Genomic DNA, 24,177 nt, shown 5'->3' with positions numbered 1-24,177 from the left:
TTTACAAAGTTCGAAAGATGAAGTCAGATATTCTCGAATTAAAATTGAGTGAGAAATTGGAGGTAGGCTGGCTAGGCACTAATTTAATTAAGATTTGGATTTAAGGAGCTATTGATTTGCTCTTGAAGACTTTTGAAGAGCGTCTTTGGACTATTTCAAAAAAATTGCTCCAGTTTTAAATATCAAAAAAATTATTCTAAAATAGTGAAGAGACCGAACTCTAATGCAGGGTTGCCTACGTATCTTGTCAGGACAAGAATCAGGTCAAAACATAGTTCAAACCTATATGCAGCTAGTGGCGATATCGTTAAAGTGTATCTTTTAACTGATCCGCCATGTAAAACAAATATCAGATTACACCTTCTCACTAAAGAATAATCAATTTAGAGTAAGTAGCTAATATACAAGCATAATATCTTTGAATATTTACAGAGAATATAATAATGTGTTACTTGAATCGTGAACACATTACACATAAAGTCGACTAATGATGCACCTAAAAAGGTATTGGTTCAGTTTTATCTTATGTTAACTAAGAGTGGGTTTGCTATACTTATGATTCCTGAGCAGACTACTCGAGTGAGAAGGTTACGCAGGCACAGAAAAAGATTCGGACACCTCGCACATACGCCACCTCTCCGAAAATTTAGGATTTTAAAAGAAATTTATGGGTGCGCAAAACACAACTCACTTGTATGTGTGATTGTATCAACTTTCCAAATGAAAGAACTATGAACGGAATGACAATTCATATAAAGTAATAAATAAATAAATAAGCTATACAAAATAAATAATAATTTATGCCACACAAACAAGATAAATCAAGACAATTAGAAAGAGACAAATAATAATGTAGAAAAATATAAATATTTACCTATTCTATAATGGTTAAAACTTTACATCCCCAGCAAAGTCGCCAAACTATCATACCCTATTTTTATCAAGGTCAAAACGAGCACGACATTATGGACACAAAAAGAATTAATTTTATACATAGTCGTCACCTAATTTTAAAGGAAAAATAGGAAATCTATTTATTTATTTAACAAGTATGAATTTATTTAATCTACGAAACTAGTTTGAATTCTACATAAGGGTTCAAATTATTCCGAAGGGAAGGGGTTAGGCACCCTTCACAATCCACAAATGTGGTTTCCGGCCAGACTTAGGTTATTATTAAAAAAGGAAAAGAAAAATCAATGTTTCTAAATATAACTATAAAATATGTATTAAAATAATATAAACAATCTATACATAAAGAATGTGTAAATTGCACATGTTATCGTAAAGTGTATATAAGAAGTGTATGAAGATAAACGAAAGTACATAAGAATGTGCATGAAAAAAATAAAAAGATTGAATAAAGATAATTTTATCTTAAAGGAAAAGATTAAGAAAGCAATATTTTACTATAAAAAGTGTGAATTTATTTGATTAAATATTTAAATTAATTTAATTCTTTATGTGGATATTAACGGACTAAATTTGCCTAAGCGCGTGATGAATGTTGTGTAAGTTGAAGCATTCTCGCCCAACGCCCCAAAAATTAAAGTTTTCACTATAATTGATATTTGTACAAGTGTAAGAATATAAAAATATAAACACAAAATTTAAAGTCTTTTTTGAATGCCATTTCCGATAAATATTCTCAATAATCCGTATAAACACTTGTAATAAAAATGTTAGTAACAAATAAATAATTAATAAATTGAGAAATTATGTATGCATATTTGTATAAAAAAATATAATTTTCGTTAAAAAGTGTGGGCTCAGATTAGATTTTAGGTACGCCATGACTACAGAATGGTTGCTCAATTTGTTGACCGTCCTAAATCGCCTTGCCAAGATATGAATCATAAAACCTTTTGCGTTGTTATAAAAATTTTGTCATAGCCCAAAATATTTATTTTATTATGTACTTATATACGTAATATCCGTCTTTTTATTTGTAAAGGCCTAAAAAATTGACGGAGAATTTCTTCATCTGCCAACTAGCGTAGTATTTATTCATTATCAGTATTTTACAAGGATAATCATCCAATAATATTAAAAATCAGCAAGCTAAACAAACAAAAATACTAGTTGTCACAAGGACCTAACAGAGCAAAACCATCACCAAAGCAGCTTAAGCAAGAACACTGGACAGTGAACAATATTATTCGACAAAATTATACCGAAATATCAAAAATTAAAACAATATAGAAAATCATTGGAATACATATAAAAGCACTAAAATATGTTCAAACATATATGAAAAAAATATTAAGGAGCGAGGGGTCGCCGACGTTAATGGAGATTCACCAAAATTTTAGTTTTTTTAAGGAATGTGGTCATGGTTTTTGAAAAAATATGAAATTAAATAAAAAAATAAAGGCAAAGGGGGATGGGCCACTGGTGTTGCTTCAACAGTGAGACACCAGAGCAACGCCGGATCTACAAAAATCTCGATCGGATCTGATTTTCTTCTATGGAACCAAGCTCTTCATTAATGAAGGAAAGTAGAACGGCGAAAAGAAGAGGGAAAAAGTCGGTCATGGTGCATTGAAGCTCGATGGAGATGGTGTTTTTTGGGTGAGCGTCGCCAGATATGGGTGGCGGTAGCGACGACTTTCAACAGCTAGAACGGAGAAAGGAAAGAGGAAGATACCAGAGTGGCTCGCCGGCTGTATAGAAAGAAAAAACAGTGGAGTGGCGGAAGCTAACGAATACCGGTAGTGGCAACTATCGACTACCGATGGCGGCAGCTACCGACCACCGTTGGCGGCAAAATTGTTTCCTTTTTTTTAGAGATGAAGAGAGGGAAGAGATAAACTATGTGTATATACGTGTAGTGTGTGTATTGAGTTGATTATTTAAAAGGAAAAAAGTAACTCATTAAATCTATTTTTTTCCAACAAATCTCTTATAATTAGGGTAGTAGGTAAAATAAAGACAAAAAAGTAAAGAATAGGATCTATCAAAGAAAAAAATAGAAAAATCTCATGTTTTTCTTTCTTCTCGTGTGTGTATATGTGGTGAATATATTTGTAACACCCTGAATCTGATACCCGAAATGCTACATGGTGCTCATGATCCCGAAGGACCACAAGCTAACCCATGACTGATATCTATATCGGTATACTGCATAATATACTGTCTGATTGCGAAAACATGAACTGAAAGGCCATAAGGTTCAAGATTGTAACATAACTGATAAAGATATCATATCTGAATGGGGTATGAAATACCCAAAACAAAATTGAAATAACATGATAGTCTGGAAAGCCTCTAACTAACTAAACTGTTTGAATGAGGAGTTGATGGGACATGTCCCTAACTAACTCTAACTAATAAATTACTTAACGAGATAATAAATAAATGATTATGTCCTCGAGAGATAAGGACTCACTGCCAACTCTGACTGTTGAGACTGGAATGCTATTGATGCTCTGCAGCTCATGCTTTTGAACCTATGGTATAAGACACCATAGCACAAATGTGTCAGTACTTTGAATGTACTGGTATTCATGGAAGGTAGGTTGAATGCATGGGGTTCATATGCATGAACAATACTGGCTAACTGAATAATATGAATGTGAGAATACATGCATGAATACGTAGTAACTATATCTAAGATTGTGATAACATGAATTTACTGATAACTAACATAACTGATAACTGAATTCTAATGACTGATATAACTGATGACATGAGTGACTGTATATGACAGTCCTAAATTTGATGGAACCAGCTGAGTTCCGTACTGTATCTGACAATCCTGAATTCTATAGAACTATCTAAGTTCTATTATTGAGACTGAATGATTGTATCTGACAGTCCTGATTCTGTAATCGAAACTGTGAGAAGTAGTTATCTAACTGACATTATGGCTGAGTTAGGATAAAATATGTAACCCCAATTGGATGGGTGTCAATACAACACCACTGGTAAGGATAAGCTATGAGTGACCCTCATCTGACAGTATTCCCAAAAGAGAATGGTGGGGCCCTCATCTAACAGTGCTTATCCACCTAAACAACCCTCATCTGACAGTGTTGATGTCTCAACCTATGCTAGCTGCATAGTTCTGGAATACAAGGATGACTTCTAAGAATCACACCCTCATCTGGCAGTGTGTGTTCCCATCTTTGGGTTCACTCGGTGCTAATTCCTATTTCCATCTAAATAGACACTGATCATGGCTTACTGAATTGAACTAGACTGAATTAACTGAGTTCCGTTGACTGATGGAATAGTATTGAGATTACTATATTACTGAGCTTTCCTGAGTCACATGACTGACTGAGTTCTATGGATCATGGCTTGACTGAGGATATCATGAAAACATAACACTAGATCTAGGCACAAAGCTAAATTATCGGGTACAAGTACCCCCAGGACTCGATGAAAATAAATGGACAAAGCATGACTTTCTTGAATACATGACCCATATCACAATTCATAATTCAATTATTGAGGAATTTCATCAAACATGTGACATGCATAAACTTGTACATAAAGGGGGATTTCATATTATCATACTAGTATGGCACTTGTCTTTCCCATAGGCATTTAATCAAACACATGGGGAGTATGCTTTGGTTATACCATCATCAACATATCTAATAATAATGAATACATCAATCAACTTGTAATTTGAAAGGGGTTTATCATGATTTTAATGCAATTCTTCATATACTAGGGTCAAGCATTGAAATATGTAATTTAAAACATGAATCAACACCACACAGCATCATGTACATGAATTTCAATTTAATCCAATCATGAACATTCATAAATATACAAATCATGGATTTTGGAAAGAGATTCTTGAGATTCATGGGTGAAAGAGATCCATGAATCAACACATGACATACGTTAGTTCTTGATTTAGCGAAGATTGACAGAGAGACTTTCTTAAAATTGAATCCTCAATTGAAACCCTAGCTTGTTTAGGCGAGAAAAATGAGAGAAACTAGTATATTTTGGTTTCCAAATAGCTGAATCTCGTATTAAAAGGCTTAAATAGGGTGAGAAATTGACCTTTTTAACCCTGGACTCATATTTTAATTTCAGTAAAATTTTCTCAAATTGGATCCCTGGCGCAATGCGGCGCTATCGCGTTGTCACTGGAATTTGACAACTGGAAAATTGAGGGATGGTGCAACATGGAGCATCATGTTGTCACTTCATTTGCGACCAGGAAGTTTGGCGTGATGTGCCACTATTGAGGACCCCTACTAGAATTTGACAATTGCTATTTTCACCTGTGGCGCGGCGAGCCAATGACTAATATGGCGTTGTTTTACGATGAGAACTTGAAATAGTCATAACTTTTTACCCGATTATCAGATTTAGGTTAGTTTTATATCGATGAATAGCTTATTGAATTTTCCACATGACAAAAAGTTAAAATCTTAAAAATTCCTCATGGAATAAATAATATTCAATTTAGAAGCTAATACTTGACATTCTTGGGTCAAAAAATTTATTTAGGAAACTTTGGGGTATTAGAATATCTCCCCCTTGGGAACATTTTCCTCGAATGAGACTGACTAAGAGAGGATAAACGATAAGCCAAAGTACACATTAAACATGAACAATGAAACATGACTGACATAACTTACATTTCAGGGATTCATACTGAGCATGCATAGCTGATGCATGATTTCATAATTGAGCTGATACATGAATGCATGACTGAGAGTACTGATAAGCTGATCACACATATCTGATGCATGAATACATGATGAAACTGATTACATGACTAGATTTTTAATATTGAGTCTTCTCACTAAGAGAATGCATGTCTGATGCATAAATACATGACTAATCTAATGCATGAACATATAATTGAATATGCAATGGAACTTAGTACCCAGTTTAAAAATAGAATCCTAAGCATGAGGCTGATATCAATTTGTAACTAAAATCTGGACATAAAAATTGAAAAGCTTAAGGAGAACTGTTACCTTGAGCTAGATCTGAGTTAGCGAAGAAGAGGTGAGGATACTTGGTACGCATGTCTGCTTCTATTTCCCAAGTAGCTCTCTCAACGGACTGATTTCACCAAAAAACTTTGACTAGATGGACTTCTTTGTTTCTCAGTCTACGAGTCTGATAGTCTAGAATTTCGACTGGAATCTCTTCATAAGAGAGGCTATTCTGAATATGTATGCTCTAATTAGGGACTACAACCGCTGGGTCACCTATGTACTCCTTGAGTAAAGAGACATGGAAGACTGGATGAACTGAGGCTACATCTAAAGGCAATTCAAGCTCATAAGCTACCTTGCCGAAGCAACTGAGAATTTTAAAGGGACAAACATATCAGGGACTGAGCTTTCCCTTCTTACCGAATCTCTTCACTCCCTTCATGGGAGAGATCTTTAGATAGACATAGTCACCAATCTCAAACTCAAGATCCTTTCTACGCACATCTGTATAAGACTTTTTATGGCTCTGAGTAGCCTAGAGTCTTTCTCTGATCAACTGGACTTTCTCTAAGGCATCGAATACTAAGTCAGGCCCTATAACTGAGGCCGTACTAACTTCGAACCAACCGATTGGATATTGCACCTCCTACCATAGAGAGCTTTGAATGGAGCCATCCAAATACTGGAATAATAGCTATTGTTGTATGTAAACTCAATCAAAGGCAAGTGGTCATCCCAACCACCCCAGAAATCAATTTCACACACCCTTAGTATATCTTCTAAAGTTTGAATGGTCCTTTCTGCTTGAACATCTGTCTGAGGATGAAAGACTGTACTGAGATGAATTTAGGTACCAAGATACTTTTAGAACCCTTTCCAGAAATCAGAGGTGAACTGGGTACCTCTGTCTGAGATAATGGATAACGGAACACCATGCAATCTGACCAAATATTTGATGTAGAGTTTAGTGTAATCCTTGGCTGAATAAGAGCTATGAAATGGGTGGAAATAAGCTGACTTGGTCATCCTGTCTACAATGGTCCAGACTGAATCATGCTGATGATGAGTTTGAGGAAAACCCATCACAAAGTCCATGTTCACTTCTTCCTACTTCCAAGCAGGAATAATGAACTCCTGCATAGGTCCATTAGGCTTTTGATGCTCTATCTTAACCTGCTGATATGTAGAGCAGTTTGCCATAAACTCCGCAACATACCTCTTCATCCCACTCCACCAATAGATATCTTGCAAGTCGCGGTACATCTTGGTGGCCCCTGGATGAATAGAGTAGCGCACACCATGCGCTTATACAAGAAGTTGCTACCTTAATATATCTAACGCTGGAACACACAGATAACCCTAGTAATGTAGAACACCATCTCTTCTTTGGAAGTAAACCTCCACTTTCTGATCTTTAACTGACTCTTTCAACTTGACTATACTAGAATCTCTATCTTTCTTTTCTTTCACCTCGGAAACTAGAGATGATTCTGAACTACTCTGAACCTATATATCACCCCTTCTGTATCGACTAAGTGAACGCCTAGTCTGGCAAGCTGATGGACTTCCTGAGCTAACTTCTTCTTACCATCTTCAACATGAGTAACACTACCCATAGACAGTTTACTGAGAGCATCGGCCACTACATTGGCCTTGTCCGAATGAGAAAGGACACTCATGTCATAATCTTTCAAGAGCTCTAACCACTTTCTCTGACAAAGATTGAGATCTTTATGAGAAAAGACATATTGAAGGATCTTATGATCTGTGAACATATATACATAAACTTCGTATAGATAATGCCTCCAAATTTTTATGGCAAGTACTACGGCTGCTAACTCAAGATCATGAGTAGGATAATTCTTCTCCTGGGGTTTAAGTTGTCTGGAGGCATAGGCTATGACCTTACCATGCTGCATGAGGACACAACCCAAACCTACTCTGGATGCATCATAATATACTACAAAACCATTTGAACCATCTGGAAGAGCTAGGACTGGAGATGAGGTGAGTCGAGTCTTCAACTCCTAAAAACTCTTCTCATAAGGATTTAACCACTGAAACTTGACTTTCTTCTGAGTCAATCTGGACATAGGGGATGCAATAGAAGAAAATCCCTCAACAAACCGCCTGTAATAGCTAGCCAAACCAGAGAAACTTTTAATATCTGATGGAGAAAGGTCTGAGATAGTTTTTTACCACTTCAGTCTTTTAAGGATCTACTCTAATGCCATCACCTGAAATGATATGGCCAAGGAATGCTACTGACCTTAGCCAAAATTTGCACTTACTAAATTTGGCAAATAACTGATGATCTCTGAGAGTCTGAAGTACGATTCTGAGATGATCTGTATGAACACGCTCACTGCAGGAATAGTCCTGAATATCATCTATAAAGACTATGATGAACATGTCCAAGTACTACTTGAACACACAGTTCATCTAGTTCATGAAAGCTGCTGGGGCATTGGTATGACCAAAGGACATAACTAGGAATTCAAAGTGACCATACCGAGTTCAAAAGTCTATTTTCAGAATGTCACATTCTCTGAATCTAAGCTGATGATAGCCGGATCTGAGGTCTATCTTAGAGAAATAACTGGCACCCTGAAGTTAGTCAAATAAAGCATCAATTCTAGGAAATAGATACTTGTTCTTGACCATGACTTTATTGGGTTTACGGCAGTCTATTCATATTCTGAGAGAACCGTCCTTCTTTTGCACAAATAAGACTGGTGCACCCTACGGGTACACATTGGGTCTGATGAATCCCTTATCTTAGAGATCCTTCAACTGTTCTTTCAGTTCTCTGAGTTCTGCTGGTACTATTCTATATGGAGGAATAGATATAGGCTGAGTATCTGGAAGAAGATCGATGCCAAAGTCTATTTCTCTTTCGGGAGGAATCCCTAGAATATTTCGGGAAAAACATCTGAATATTCATTCACACTGGGACTGAATCAAGACTGGGAGTTTCAGAACTAGTGTCCTTAACTAAAATAAGATGATAGACACATCCTTTAGATATTATTTACCGTACCCAAAAGTAGGAAATAAGCTGACCTCTGAAAGCGGATACACTACCCTTCCACTCTAGGATGGGTTTATTTGGAAACTGAAATTGGACTATTCTATTTCTGCAGTCGACTGTGGAATAGGAGAAATAAAGCCAATCTATGCTGAGAATGAGATCAAAATTAGTCATCTCTAATTCGACTAAGTCTGCTAAAGTGACATTCTGAAATATCATAATTGGACAGTTCCTGTATACCCATCGGGCTATGATGGTTTTACCTATTGGGGTAGAGACTGAGAAGGGCTCTGCTAGAATTTCTGGACTAACTTCAAAATCAACTGCTGTATATAAAGTAACAAAAAACAAGGAAGCTTCCAGATCTAAAAAAGCATGAACATGGACCTTAAAGATCTGTAACGTACCAGTAACCACATTAGGAGAATTTTTTTGATATTACTAGGACTGGAGAGCATAGAGTCTGTTTGGGTATTTCCCACTAGTAGCATTGAAATTGGCACCCTACTGAGTTGGGTCGCCAGACTGAGCTAAGGAGTAGAGATAAATCTGATAACCTGACTGAGGGCAGTCTCTGACTCTGTGTCCTGGGTTGCGACAACCAAAACAGACATCGCTACTAGCTTTGCAAGAAACCTTATGGTTCTTACAATAAGTCTAACAAAGGGGATTAGTTTGGGCATTGCTGACATTGACCTGAGACTTAGATCTTGTCACCCTATCTTTATTACCATACCTAAACTTAGGAGTTGGAGGACTAGCTGATGAAAGAGTTTGAACTGAAGGCTTAGGATGAAACTGAAAATGGTTTGCTCCTTCTGATTTAGGCTGAGCACAGTTGAAACTACCTGTCTTTACTCTCTTATTTTGCTTCTCCCTCATCTTTATCTATTGATCTTCTATCTGCTGAGCATGAGTCATAAGCCTGGCTAAAGTCATGTCATTACTCAACATCGTAGACCTATACTCATTGACCACACTATTATTTATCCCAAATACAAACTTACTCATCTTGGCCCCGCTGTCTGCAACAACATGAGGGGCATATCTAGCTAATTTAGTAAACATACAAGAATTCTCTTTCACCATTATGTTGCCCTGCCTGAGGTTAATTAATTCTAACACCTTGCTTCTCTCAACTCTAGAGGAAATAACCTCTCTAAGAATGCGGTGACAAACTCCTCCGACTCTATGGGCCCTGCATCCATCAATATTTATGACTTCCGCTATTTGTAGCAAGTGTGAGAAAAATCCTACAACTGATATGCAGCTAGCTATGCACTCTCAATAGCTGACACCCCCATAAAGTTTGTAACCTTATAAACCTGATCGATGAACTTTTGAGGGTCCTCATCTTACTTAGACTCGATAAAGGATAGAGGATTCATTCGAGTGAAGTCCTGAATCCTGGCAGTAGCTGAATTGGACACTGGTTTGGCCGGAAAGGCAGCTGGTCATTCATTCTGAGTAGCAATTGACTGAGCAAGAGTAGTGAATGCAGCTCTGAACACTGTAGGAGAAACATGTTCGCCCAAAGGTTCTTCGGGCTGAGGGGTTGACTGATTCCCATTTCTTTTTTTAGGAGGCATTTCTGTAGAAGAAAGGAAAAAATGGATTAGACTGAGAGATTAACTTGAGATCATGCTCACTAGAACAACATGAATACTGAAAGACCGGAAACTGTTTTGAAAGCATCTTATAGCCTTCTACACATAAATGTGTCGCGCAATACACCCATGCACAAGACTCTACTAGATGTGACGTTCAAACTTCCTAGGACTCTATTGAACCTTAGGCTCTGATAAAAAATTTGTAATACCCCGAATCAGGTACCCAGAATGCTACACAGTGCTCATGACCCTGAAGGACCACAAGCTAATCCATGACTAATATATGTACCTGTATACTGCATAATATACTGTATGATTGCGGAAACATGAATTGAAAGGCCATAAGGTTCAAGACTGTAACATAATTGATACAGATATAACATCTGAATGGGGTACAAAATACATAAAATAAAATTAAAATAACGTAATAATCTAATCATGATACTCAGGAAAGCCTCTAACTGACTGAACTGTCTGAATGAGGAGTTGATGGGACATGTCCCTAACTAAATCCAACTAATAAATTACTTGATTAGATAATAAATAAATGATCATGTCCTCAAGAGATGAGGACTCACTTCTGAATCTGGTTGCTGAGACTGGAATGCTACTGATGCTTTAGAGCTCGTGCTTCTAGACCGATGGTATAAGACACCATAGTGCAAATGTGTCAGTACATTGGATGTACTGGTATACGTGGAAGGTAGGATGAATGCATGAGGTATATATGCATGAACAAAATTGGCTAACTGACTAATATAAACGTGAGAATACGTGTATGAATACGTAGTAACTATTTCCGAGATCATGAAAAGATAAATTTACTGATAACTAACATGACTGATAACTGAATTCTGATGACTAATATAACTGATAATATGAGTGAATATATCTGACAGTCCTAAATCTGATGAAACTAGCTGAGTTCCGTACTGTAACTGAGTTAACTATATTTGATAGTCCTGAATTCGATAGAACTATCTAAGTTCTATTACTTAGACTGAATTACTGTATCTGAAAGTCCTGATTTTGTAACCAAAACTGTCGAAAGTAGTTATCTAATTGACATGCCCCTCATACGCCATTATGGATGAGTTGGGGTTCTGTAACCCCAATTGGAAGGGTGTCAATACTATGCCACTGGTAAGGACAATCTGTGAGTGAGCCTCATCTGACAGTGTCCCCAAAAGAGAACGGTGGGGCCCTCATCTGATTGTGCTTATCCACCTCAACAACCCTCATCTGACAGTGTTGATGTCTTAACCTATGCTAGCTACATAGTTCTGGAATGCAAGGATGGCTTCTAAGAATCACACCCTCATCTGAAAGTGTGTGTTCTCCTCTTCGGGTTCCCTCGGTGCTAATTCCTACTCCTATCTGAATAGACACTAATCATGGATTACTGAACTGAACTGTACTGAATTAATTGAGTTCCATTTACTGATGGAATAGTACTGAGATTACTGTATTACTGAGCTTTCCTGAGTCACATGATTGACTGAGTTCTATGGATCATGTCTTGACTGAGGATATCATGAAAACATAACACTGGTTCTAGGCACACAACTAAATTGTTGGGTGCAAGTATGCCAGTACTCGATGCAAAGAAACTGACAAAGCATGAATTTGTTAAATACAAGATCCACGTCATAATTCGTAATTCAATTATTAAGGCGTTTCATCAAACATATGACATGCATAAACTTGTACGTAAATGGGGATTTCATATTATCATACTAGTATGACACTTTTCTTTCAGATAGACATATAATCAAACACATGAGGAGCATGCTTTGGTTATACCATCATCAACATATCTAATAATCATGAATACATCAATCAACTTGTAATTTGAAAGGGGTTTATCATGATTTTAATGCAATTCTTCATATACTAGGGTCAAGCATTGAAATATGTAATTTAAAACATGCATCAACGCCACACAGCATCATGTACATGAATTTCAATTTAATCCAATCATGAACCATTCATAAATATACAAATCACGGATTTTGGAAAGAGATTCTTGAGATTCATGGGTAAAAGAGACCCATGAATCAACACGTGACATACCTTAGTTCTTGATTTAGCAAAGATTGACGGAGAGACTTTCTTGAAATTACATCCCCAATTGAAACCCTAGTTTATTCTTGAGAGAATATTGAGAGAAAGTAGTATATTTTGGGTTCCAAATAGCTGAATCTCGTGTTAAAGGGCTTAAATAGGGGTGGAAAATTGACCCTTTTAACCCTGGACACGTCTTTTAATTTCAGTGAAAATTTTCCAAATTGGACCCCTGACGCGGCGCTATTGCATCATGTCACTAGAATTTGACAACTGCGAAATTGAGGGATGATGCGATGCGGAGCCATCGCGTTGCCACTTCATTTGCGACCTGGAAGTTTGGCGCGACGCACCACTATTGGTGACCCCTACTAGAATTTGACAATTGCTATTTTCTCCTGTCGTGCAGTGCGCCACTGACTAATATGGTGCTGTTTTACAATGAGAACTTGAAATAGTCATAACTTTTTACCCGATTATCAGATTTAGGTTAGTTTTATATCAATGAAAAGCTTATTGAATTTTTCACATGACAAAAAGTGAAAATCTTAAAAATTCCTCATGGAATAAAAATTATTCAATTTAGAAGCTAATACTTTACATTCTTGGGTCAAAAAATTTAGTTAGGAAACTTCAGGGTATTACAATATCTCCCCCTTGGGAACATTCATCCTCGAATGAGACTGACTAAGAGAGGAGAAATGATAAGCCAAAGTACACATTAAACATGAACAATGAAACATGACTAACATAACTGACATTTCAGAGATTCATACTGAGCATGCATATCTGATGCATGATTTCATAACTGAGCTGATACATGAATGTATGACTGAGAGTACTGATAAGCTGATCACACATATCTGATGCATGAATACATGATGAAACTAATTACATGACTAGATTTTTAATAACTGAGTCTTCTCACTAGGAGAATGTATGTTTGATGCATAAATACATGACTAATCTAATGCATGAACATATAATTGAATATGTAATGGTACTTAGTACCCAGTTTAAAAATGGAATCCTAAGCATGAGGTGATATCAAGTTGTAACTAAAATCTGGACATAAAAATTGAAAAGCTTAAGGAGAACTATTACCTTGAACTAGATCTGAGTTAGCGGAGAAGAGGTGAAGATACTTGGTACGCATTTCTGCTTCTACTTCCCAAGTAGCTCCCTCAACGGACTGATTTCGCCAAAGAACTTTGTTAGATGGACTTCCTTGTTCCCCAGTCTACGAGTCTGATAGTCTAGAATTTCGACTGGAATCTCTTCAAAAGAGAGGCTGTTCTGAATATGTATGCTCTAATTAGGGACTACAACTGCTGGGTCATGTATGTACTTCTTGAGTAAAGAGACATGGAAGACTGGATGAACTGAGGCTAGATCTGAAGGCAATTCAAGCTCATAAGCTACCTTGCCGAAGCAACTGAGAATTTTAAAGGGACCAACATATCAGGGACTGATCTTTCCCTTCTTGCCGAATCTCTTCACTCCCTTCATGGGAGAGATCTTTAGAAAGATATAGTCACCTATCTCAAACTCAAGATCCTTTCTACGCACATCTGTATAAGAATTTTTTCAGCTCTGAGTAGCCTAGAGTCTTTCTCTGATCAACTGGACTTTCTTTAAGGCATCGAATACTAAGTCAGGCCCTATAATTGAGGCCGTACTTACTTTGAACCAACCGATTGGATATTGCCCCTCCTACCATAGAGAGCTTCGAATGGAGCCATCCGAGTACTGGAATGATAGCTATTATTGTATGCAAACTCAATCAAAGGAGAGTGGTCATCCCAACCACCCTTGAAATCAATTGCACACACCCTTAGTATATCTTCTAACGTCTGAATGGTCCTTTCTACTTGAACATCTGTCTGTCTGAGATGAATTTAAGTACCAAGACCCTTTTGGAACGCTTTCCAGAAATAAGAGGTGAACTGGGTACCAATGTCTGAGATAATGGATAACGGAACACCATGCAATCTTACCAAATCTTTGATGTAGAGTTTGGAGTAATCCTCGACTGAATAAGAGGTATGAAATAGGAGAAAATAAGCTGACTTGGTCATTCTGTCTACAACGGCCCAGACTAAATCATGCTGACGATGAGTTCGAGGCAAACCCATCAAAATTCCATGTTCACTTCTTCCCACTTCTAAGCAGGAATAATGAACTCCTGCATTGGTCCAATAGTCTTTTGATGCTCTATCTTAACCTGCTGACATGTAGAGCACTTTGCCATAAACTCTGCAATATCCCTCTTCATCCCAATCTACCAATAGATCTCTCGCAAGTTGTGGTACATCTTTGTGTCCCCTAGATGAATAGAGTAGCTCACACCATGCGCTTCTACAAGAAGTCGCTACCTTAAGTTATCTACAGCTGGAACACACAGATAACCCTGGCAATGTAGAACACCATCTCTCCTTTGGGAGTAAACCTCCACTTTCTGATCTTTAACTGGCTCTTTCAACTTGACTAAACTGGAATCTCTATCTTTCTTTTCTTTTACCTCAGAAACTAGAGATGATTCTGAACTACTCTGAACCTATATATCACCCCTTTTGTATCGACTAAGTAAACGCCTAGTCTGGCAAGCTGATGGACTTCTTGAGCTAACTTTTTCTTACCGTCCTCAACATGAGTAACATTACCCATAGACAGTTTACTGAGAGCGTCGGCCACTACATTGGCCTTGCCCAAATGATAAAGGACACTCATGTCATAATCTTTTAAGAGCTCTAACCACCTTCTCTGACAAAGATTGAGATCTTTATGAGGAAAGACATACTAAAGGCTCTTATGATCTGTGAAAACATCTACAAATTTTTTTTTTATAGATAATGCCTCTAAATTTTTATGGCAAGTGCTACGGCTGCTAACTCAAGATCATGAGTAGGATAATTCTTCTTATGGGGTTTAAGTTGTCTGGAGGCATAGACTATGACCTTACCATGCTGCATGAGGAAACAACCCAAACCTACTCTGGATGCATCATAATATACTACGAAACCATCTGAACCATCTGGAAGAGCTAGGAATGGAGCTGAGGTGAGTTGAGTCTTCAACTCCTGAAAAATCTTCTCACTAGGATTTAACCACTAAAACTTGACTTTCTTTTGAGTCAATCTGGACATAGGGGATGCAATAGAAGAAAATCCCTCAATAAACTGCCTGTAATAGCTAGCCAAACCCAAAAAACTCTTAATATCTAATAGAGAAAGGTCTGAGATAGTTTCTTACCACTTCGATCTTTTGAGGATCTACTCAAATGCCATCACCTGAAATGATATGTCCAAGGAATGCTACTGACCTTAGCCAAAATTTGCACTTACTAAATTTGGAAAACAACTGATGATCTCTGAGAGTCTAATTTACGATTCTGGGATGATCTTTATGAACACGCTCACCTCAGGAATCTACCAGAATATTATCTATAAAGACTATGACGAACATGTCCAAGTACTACTTGAACACACGATTCATCAAGTCCATGAAAGGCTGGGGCATTGGTATGACCAAAGGACATAACTAGGAATTCGAAGTGACCATACCGAGTACAAAAGTCTATTTTTAGAATGTCAGATTCTCTAACACTAAGCTGATGATAGCCTAATCTGAGGTCTATCTTAGAGAAATAACTGGCACCCTGAAGTTTGTCAAATAAGTCATCAATTCTGGAAAGTAGATACTTGTTCTTGACCATGAATTTATGGGGTTTACGGTAGCCTATGCACTTTTTGAGAGAACCATCTTTCTTTTGCCCAAATAAGACTAGTGCACCCCACGGGGACACATTGGGTCTGATGAATCCCTTATCTTAGAGATCCTTCAACTGTTCTTTTAGTTCTTTGAGTTTTACTGGTGCTATTCTATATGGAGGAATAGATATAGGTTGAGTATCTGGAAGAAGATCAATGCCAAAGTCTATTTCTTTTCCGGGAGGGGTCCCTGGAAAATTTTTGAGAAAGACATCAGAATATTCATTCACACCGGGACTGAATCAAGACTGGGAGTTTCAGAACTAGTGTCCTTAACTCAAATAAGATGATAGACACATCCTTTAGATATCATTTTTTGAACCCAAAAGTAGGAAATAAGCTGACCTATGAAAGTGGATACACTACCCTTCAACTCTAGGATGGGTTCATTTGGAAACAGAAATTGTAATATTCTGTTTCTGCAGTCACTGTGGCATATAAGAAATGAAGCCAATATCTACTGAGAATGACATCACAATTAGTCATCTCTAATTCAACTAAGTCTACTGAAGTGACTTTCTGAAATATCATAATAGAATAGTTCCTGTATACCCATCGGGCTATGATGGTTTTACCCATTAGGGTAGAGACTGAGAAGGGCTCTGCTAGAATTTCTGGACTGACTTCAAAATCAACTTCTGTATATAGAGTAACAAAAAACAAAGAAGCTTCTGGATATAGCAAAGCATGAACATGGACATAAAATATCTATAACATACCAGTAACCACATCGGGAGAATTTTCCTGATATTGCCGGGACTGGAGAGTATAGAGTCTATTTGGGCGTTTCCTACTAGTAGCACTGAAAGTGGCACCCTACTAAGTTGGTTGGCTAGACTGAGCTAAGGAGTGGAGATAACTCTGACAACCTGACTGAGGGCAGTCTCTGACTCTGTGTCCTCGCTTGCCACAACCAAAATAGACATTGCTACCAGCTTAGTAAGCAACCTTATGGTTCTTACCATAAGTCTGACAAAGGGGATTAGTTTGGGCATTGCTGACACTGCCCTGAGATTTAGAGCCTATAACCTTATCTTTATTACCATACCTGAACATAAGGAGAAGGAAGACTAGCTGACAAAAGAGTTGAAACTGAAGGCTTAGGATGAAACTGAAAATGGTTTCCTCCTTTTGATTTAGGTTGAGCAAAGTTGAAACTACCTGTATTTGCTCTTTTATTTTGCTTCTCCCTCATCTTAATCTATTAATCTTCTATTTGCTGAGCATGAGTCATAAGCCTGGCTAAAGTCATATCACTATTCAACAACGTAGACCTATAGTCGTTGACCACACTATCATTCATCCCAGAAACAAACTTACTCATCTTGGCCCCGCTGTCTGCAACCACTTGAGGGGCATATCTATCCAATTGAGTAAACATAAAAGAATACTCTTTCACCATTATGCTGCCCAGCCTGAGGTTGATAAATTCTAACACCTTGGCTTCTCTCAAATCTAGAGGAAAAAACCTCTCTAAGAATGCGGTGAAAAACTCCTCCCACTCTATAGGCCCTACATCAATCAACCTTTATGACTTCCACTGTTTGTACCAAGTGTGAGAAACATCCTACAACTGATATGCAGCTAGCTCTGCACTCGCAACAGCTGATATCCCCATAATGTTTGTAACCTTATGAACCTGATCGATGAATTTTTAAGGGTCCTCATATAACTTAGACTCGATAAAGGATAGAGGATTCATTCGAGTGAAGTCCTAAATCCTGGCTGCAGCTGAATTAGACACTGGTTTGGCTAGAAAGGTGGCTGGTCATTCATTCGGAGCAGCAACTGACTGAGCAAGAGTAGTGAATGCAGCTCTAAACACTGTAGGAGAAACATGTTCGCCCAAAGGTTCTTCGGGCTGAGGGGTTGACTGATTCCCATTTCTTTTTTTAGGAGGCATTTCTGTAGAAGAAAGGAAAAAATGGATTAGACTGAGAGATTGACTTGAGATCATGCTCAATGGCACGACATGAATACTAAAAGAACGGATATTGTTTCAAAAGAATCTTATAGCCTTTTACACATAAATGTGTTGCGCAATACACCCATGCACAAGACTCTACTAGATGTGACTTTCATGATTCCAAGGACTCTATTGAACCTTAGGCTCTGATACCAAGTTTGTAATGTCCCGGATCTGGTACTCGGAATGCTACACAGTGCTCATGACCCAGAAGGACCACAAGCAAACCCACGGCTGATATCTGTACTTGTATACTGCATAATATACTGTATGATTGCGGAAACATAAATTGAAAGGCCATAAGGTTCAAGACTGTAACATAATTGATAAAGATATAACATCTGAATGGGGTATGAAATACACAAAATAAAACTGAAATAACGTAATAGTCTAAACATGTTAGTCTGGAAAGCCTCTAACTGACTGAACTGTCTGAATGAGGAGTTAATGGGACATGTCCCTAACTAACTCCAACTAATAAATTACTTGATGAGATAATAAATAAATGATCATGTACTCGAGAGATGAAGACTCACTTCTAACTCTGGTTGCTGAGACTGGAATGCTACTGATGCTCTAGAGCTTGTGCTTCTAAACCGATGGTACAAGACACCATAGTGCAAATACGTCAGTACATTGAATATACTGGTATACATGGAAGGTAGGATGAATGCATGAGGTTCATATGCATGAACAAAACTAGCTAACTGACTAATATAAATATGAGAATACATGCATGAATACATAGTAACTATTTCCGAGATCATGAAAACATGAATTTACTGATAACTAACATGACTGATAACTGAATTCTGATGACTAATATAACTGATGACAAAAGTGACTATATCTGACAGTCTGGAATCTGATGGAACTAGCTGAGTTCCGTACTATAACTGAGTTTACTATAATTGATAGTCCTAAATTCTATAGAACTATCTAAGTTCAATTATTGAGACTGAATGACTGTATCTGAAAGTCCTGATTTTGTAACCGAAACTGTAGAAAGTAGTTATCTAATTGACATGCCCCTAATACACCATTATGGCTGAGTTAGGGTCCAATCTGTAACCACAATTGGAAGGGCGTCAATACTAATCCATTGGTAAGGACAAGCTGTGAGTGAACCTCATCTGACAGTGTCCCCAAAAGAGAATGGTGGGGCCCTCATCTGACTGTGCTTATCCACCTCAACAACCCTCATCTGACAGTGTTGATGTCTCAACCTAAGCTAGCTACATAGTTCTGGAATGCAAGGATGGCTTCTAAGAATCATACCCTCATCTGAAAGTGTGTGTTCTCATCCTCGGGTTCACTCGGTGCTAATTCCTACTCCTATCTGTATAGACACTAATCATGGATTACTAAACTGAACTGTACAGAATAAATTGAGTTCCATTTACTGATGGAATAGTACTAAGATTACTGTATTACTGAGGTTTCCTGAGTCACATAATTGACTGAGTTCTATGGATCATGTCTTGACTGAGGATATCATGAAAACATAACACTAGTTCTAGGCACACAACTAAATTGTTGGGTACAAGTACACCAGGACTCGATGCAAAGAAACTGACAAAGCATGACTTTCTTAAATACATGATCCACGTCATAATTCATAATTCAATTATTGAGGCATTTCATCAAACATGTGACATGCATAAACTTGTACATAAAGGGGGATTTCATATTATCATACTAGTATGACACTTTTCTTTCAGATACACATTTAATCAAACACATGAGGAGCATGATTTGGTGATACCATCATCAACATATCTAATAATCATGAATACATCAATCAACTTATAATTTGAATGGGGTTTATCATGATTTTAATGCAATTCTTCATATACTAGGGTCAAGTATTGAAATATGTAGTTTAAAACATGAATCAACACCATACAACATCATGTTTATGAATTTCAGTTAAATCCAATCATGAACATTCATAAATATATCAAATCATGGATTTGGGAAAGAGATTCTTGAGATTCATGGGTGAAAGAGACCCATCAATCAACACATGACATACCTTAGTTCTTGATTTAGCAAAGATAGATGGAGAGACTTTCTTGAAATTGAATCCCCAATTGAAACCCTAGTTTGTTCTTGAGATAATAGTGTGAGAAAGTAGTATATTTTGGGTTCCAAATAGCTGAATCTAGTGTTAAAGGGATTAAATAGGAGTGGGAAATTAACCCTTTTAACCCTGGATACGTCTTTTAATTTCAGTGAAAATTTTTTGAATTGGACCCCTGATGCGGCGCTATCGCATCGTGTCACTGGAATTTGACTACTGGAAAATTGAGGGATGATGCGATGCGGAACCATCACGTTGCCACTTCATTTGTGACCTAGAAGCTTTGCGCGACGCGTCACTATCGGTGACCCCTAGTAGAATTTGACAATTGCCATTTTCTCCTGTCGCGCAGTGCGCCTCTGACTAATATGGCACTGTTTTCTGATGAGAACTTGAAATAGTCATAAATTTTTACCCTATTATCAGATTTAGGTTAGTTTTATATCGATGAAAATCTTATTGAATTTTTCACATGAAAAAAAGTTAAAATCTTAAAAATTCCTCGTGGAATAAAAATTATTCAATTTAGAAGCTAATACTTGACATTCTTGGGTCAAAAAATTTAGTTAGGAAACTTCAAGGTATTACAATATCTCCCCCTTGGGAACATTCTTCCTCGAATGAGACTGACTAAGAGAGGAGAAACGATAAGCCGAAGTACATATTAAACATGAACAATGAAACATGACTGACATAACTAACATTTCAGAGATTCATATTGAGAATGCATACCTGATGCATGATTTCATAACCGAGCTGATACATGAATGCATGATTGAGAGTACTGATAAGCTGATCACGCATATTTGATGCATGAATACATGATGAAACTGAATACATGACTAGATTTTTAATAACTGAGTCATCCCACTAGGGGAATGCATGTCTGATGCATAAATACATGACTAATCAAATGCATGAAAATATAATTTACTATGCAATGGTACTTAGTACCTAGTTTAAAAATGGAATTCTAAGCATGAGGCTGATATCAAGTTTTAACTAAAATCTGGACATGATAATTGAAAAGCTTAAGGAGAACTGTTACCTTGCACTAGATCTGAGTTAGCGGAGAAGAGGTGAGGATACTTGGTACGCATGTCTGCTTCTACTTCCCAAGTAGCTCCCTCAACGGACTGATTTCGCCAAAGAACTTTGACTAGATAGACTTCTTTGTTCCCCAGTCTACGAGTCTGATAGTCTAGAATTTTGACTGGAATCTCTTCATAAGAGAGGCTGTTCTGAATATGTACACTCTAATTAGGGACTACAACCGCTGGGTCACCTATATACTTCTTGAGTAAAGAGACATAGAAGAATGGATAAACTGAGGCTAGATCTGAAGGTAATTTAAGCTTAAATGGTACCTTGTTGAAGCAATTGAGAATTTTAATGGGACCAATATTTCAGGGACTGAGCTTTCCCTTCTTGCCGAATCTCTTCACTCCCTTTATGGGGGAGATCTTTAGATAGACATAGTCATCATTCTCAAACTCAAGATCCTTTCTACGCACATCTGTATAAGACTTTTTTAAGCTCTGAGCAGCTTAGAGTCTTTCTCTGATCAACTGGACTTTCTCTGAGGCATCGAATACTAAGCCAGGCCCTATAACTGAGGTCGCACTAACTTCAAACCAAGCGATTGGATATTGCACCTCCTACCACAGAAAGCTTCAAATGGAGCCATCTAAATACTGGAATGATAGCTATTGTTGTATGCAAACTCAATCAAAGGCAAGTGGTCATCCCAACCACCCTTGAAATCAGTTGCACACATCCTTAGTATATCTTCTAAGGTCATAATGGTCCTTTCTGCTTGAACATCTGTCTGAGGATGAAAGGCTATACTGAGATGAATTTTGGTACTAAGACCCTTTTAGAATGCTTTCCATAAATGAGAGGTGAACTAGGTACCTCTGTCTGAGATAATGGATAATGGAACACCATGCAATCTGACCAAATCTCTAATATAGAGTTTTGTGTAATCCTCCGTTGAATAAGAGGTATGAAATGGGAGGAAATAAGCTAACATGGTTATCCTGTCTACAACGGCCCAGACTGAGTCATGCTGATGATGAGTTCGAGGCAAACCCATCACAAAGTCCATGTTTACTTCTTCCCACTTCCAAGCAGGAATAATGAACTCCTGCTTAGGTCCATTAGGCTTCTAATTCTCTATCTTAACCTCCTGACATGTAGATCACTTTGCCACAAACTCTGCAATATCCCTCTTCATCCCAATCCACTAATCGATCTCTCGCAAGTCGCGGTACATCATTGTGGACACTAGATGAATAGAGTAGCACACACCATGCGCTTACATAAGAAGTCTCTACCTTAATATATCTACAGCTGGAACACACAAATAACCCTGGCAATGTAGAACACCATCTCTTCTTTGGGAGTAAACCTCCACTTTTTGATCTTTAACTGACTTGTTCAACTTGACTAAACTGGGATCTCTATCTTTCTTTTCTTTCACCTCGGAAACTAGAGATGATTCTGAACTACTCTGAACCTATATATCACCCCTTCTGTATCGACTAAGTGAACGCTTAGTCTGGGAAGCTGATGGACTTCCTGAGCTAACTTCTTCTTACCGTCCTTAACATGAGTAACACTACCCATAGACAGTTTACTGAGAGCATCGACCACTACATTAGCCTTGCCCGAATGATAAAGGACACTCATATCATAATCTTTCAAAAGCTCTGACCACCTTCTCTGACAAAGGTTGAGATATTTATGAGAAAAGACATATTGAAGGCTCTTATGATCTGTGAACACATCTACATAAACTCCATATAGATAATGCCTCCAAATTTTTATGGCAAATACTATGGCTGCTAAATCAAGATCATGAGTAGGATAATTCTTCTCATGGGGTTTAAGTTGTCTGGAGGCATAGTCTATGACCTTACCATGCTACATGAGGACATAACCCAAACCTACTCTGGATGCATAATAATATACTACGAAACCATCTGAACCATCTGGAAGAGCTAGGACTGGAGCTGACGTGAGTCGAGTCTTCAACTCTTGAAAAATCTTCTCACAAGGATTTAACCACTGAAACTTGACTTTCTTCTGAGTCAATCTGGACATAGGGGATGCAATAGAAGAAAATCGCTCAGCAAACACCTGTAATAGCTAGCCAAAACCAAAAAACTCTTAATATCTGATGGAGACAGGTCCGAGGTAGTTTTTTACCACTTCAATCTTTTGAGGATCTACTCAAATGCCATCACCTAAAATGATATGGCCAAGGAATGCTACTGACCTTAGCCAAAACTTGCACTTACTAAATTTGGTAAATAATTGATGATCTCTGAGAGTCTGAAGTACAATTTTGAGATGATCTGTATGAACACGCTCACAGCAGGAATAGACTAGAATATCATCTATAAATACTATGACGAATATGTCTAAGTACTACTTGAACACACGGTTCATCAAGTCCATGAAATCCTGAATGTCACATTCTCTGACTCTAAGCTGATGATAGCCGGATCTGAGGTCTATCTTAGAGAAATAACTGGCACCCTGAAGTTGGTCAAACAAGTCATCAATTCTGGGAAGTAGATACTTGTTCTTGACCATGACTTTATTGGGTTTACGGTAGCCTATGCACATTCTGAGAGAATCGTCTTTCTTTTGCATGATTAAGACTAGTGCACCCTATGAGGACACATTGAGTTTGATGAATCCCTTATCTTAGAGATCCCACAACTGTTCTTT

This window comes from Capsicum annuum, chromosome 4, assembly GCF_002878395.1.
Source record: "Capsicum annuum cultivar UCD-10X-F1 chromosome 4, UCD10Xv1.1, whole genome shotgun sequence".
Classification (NCBI taxonomy): domain Eukaryota; kingdom Viridiplantae; phylum Streptophyta; class Magnoliopsida; order Solanales; family Solanaceae; genus Capsicum; species Capsicum annuum.
Note: the sequence above shows the minus strand (reverse complement) of the source record.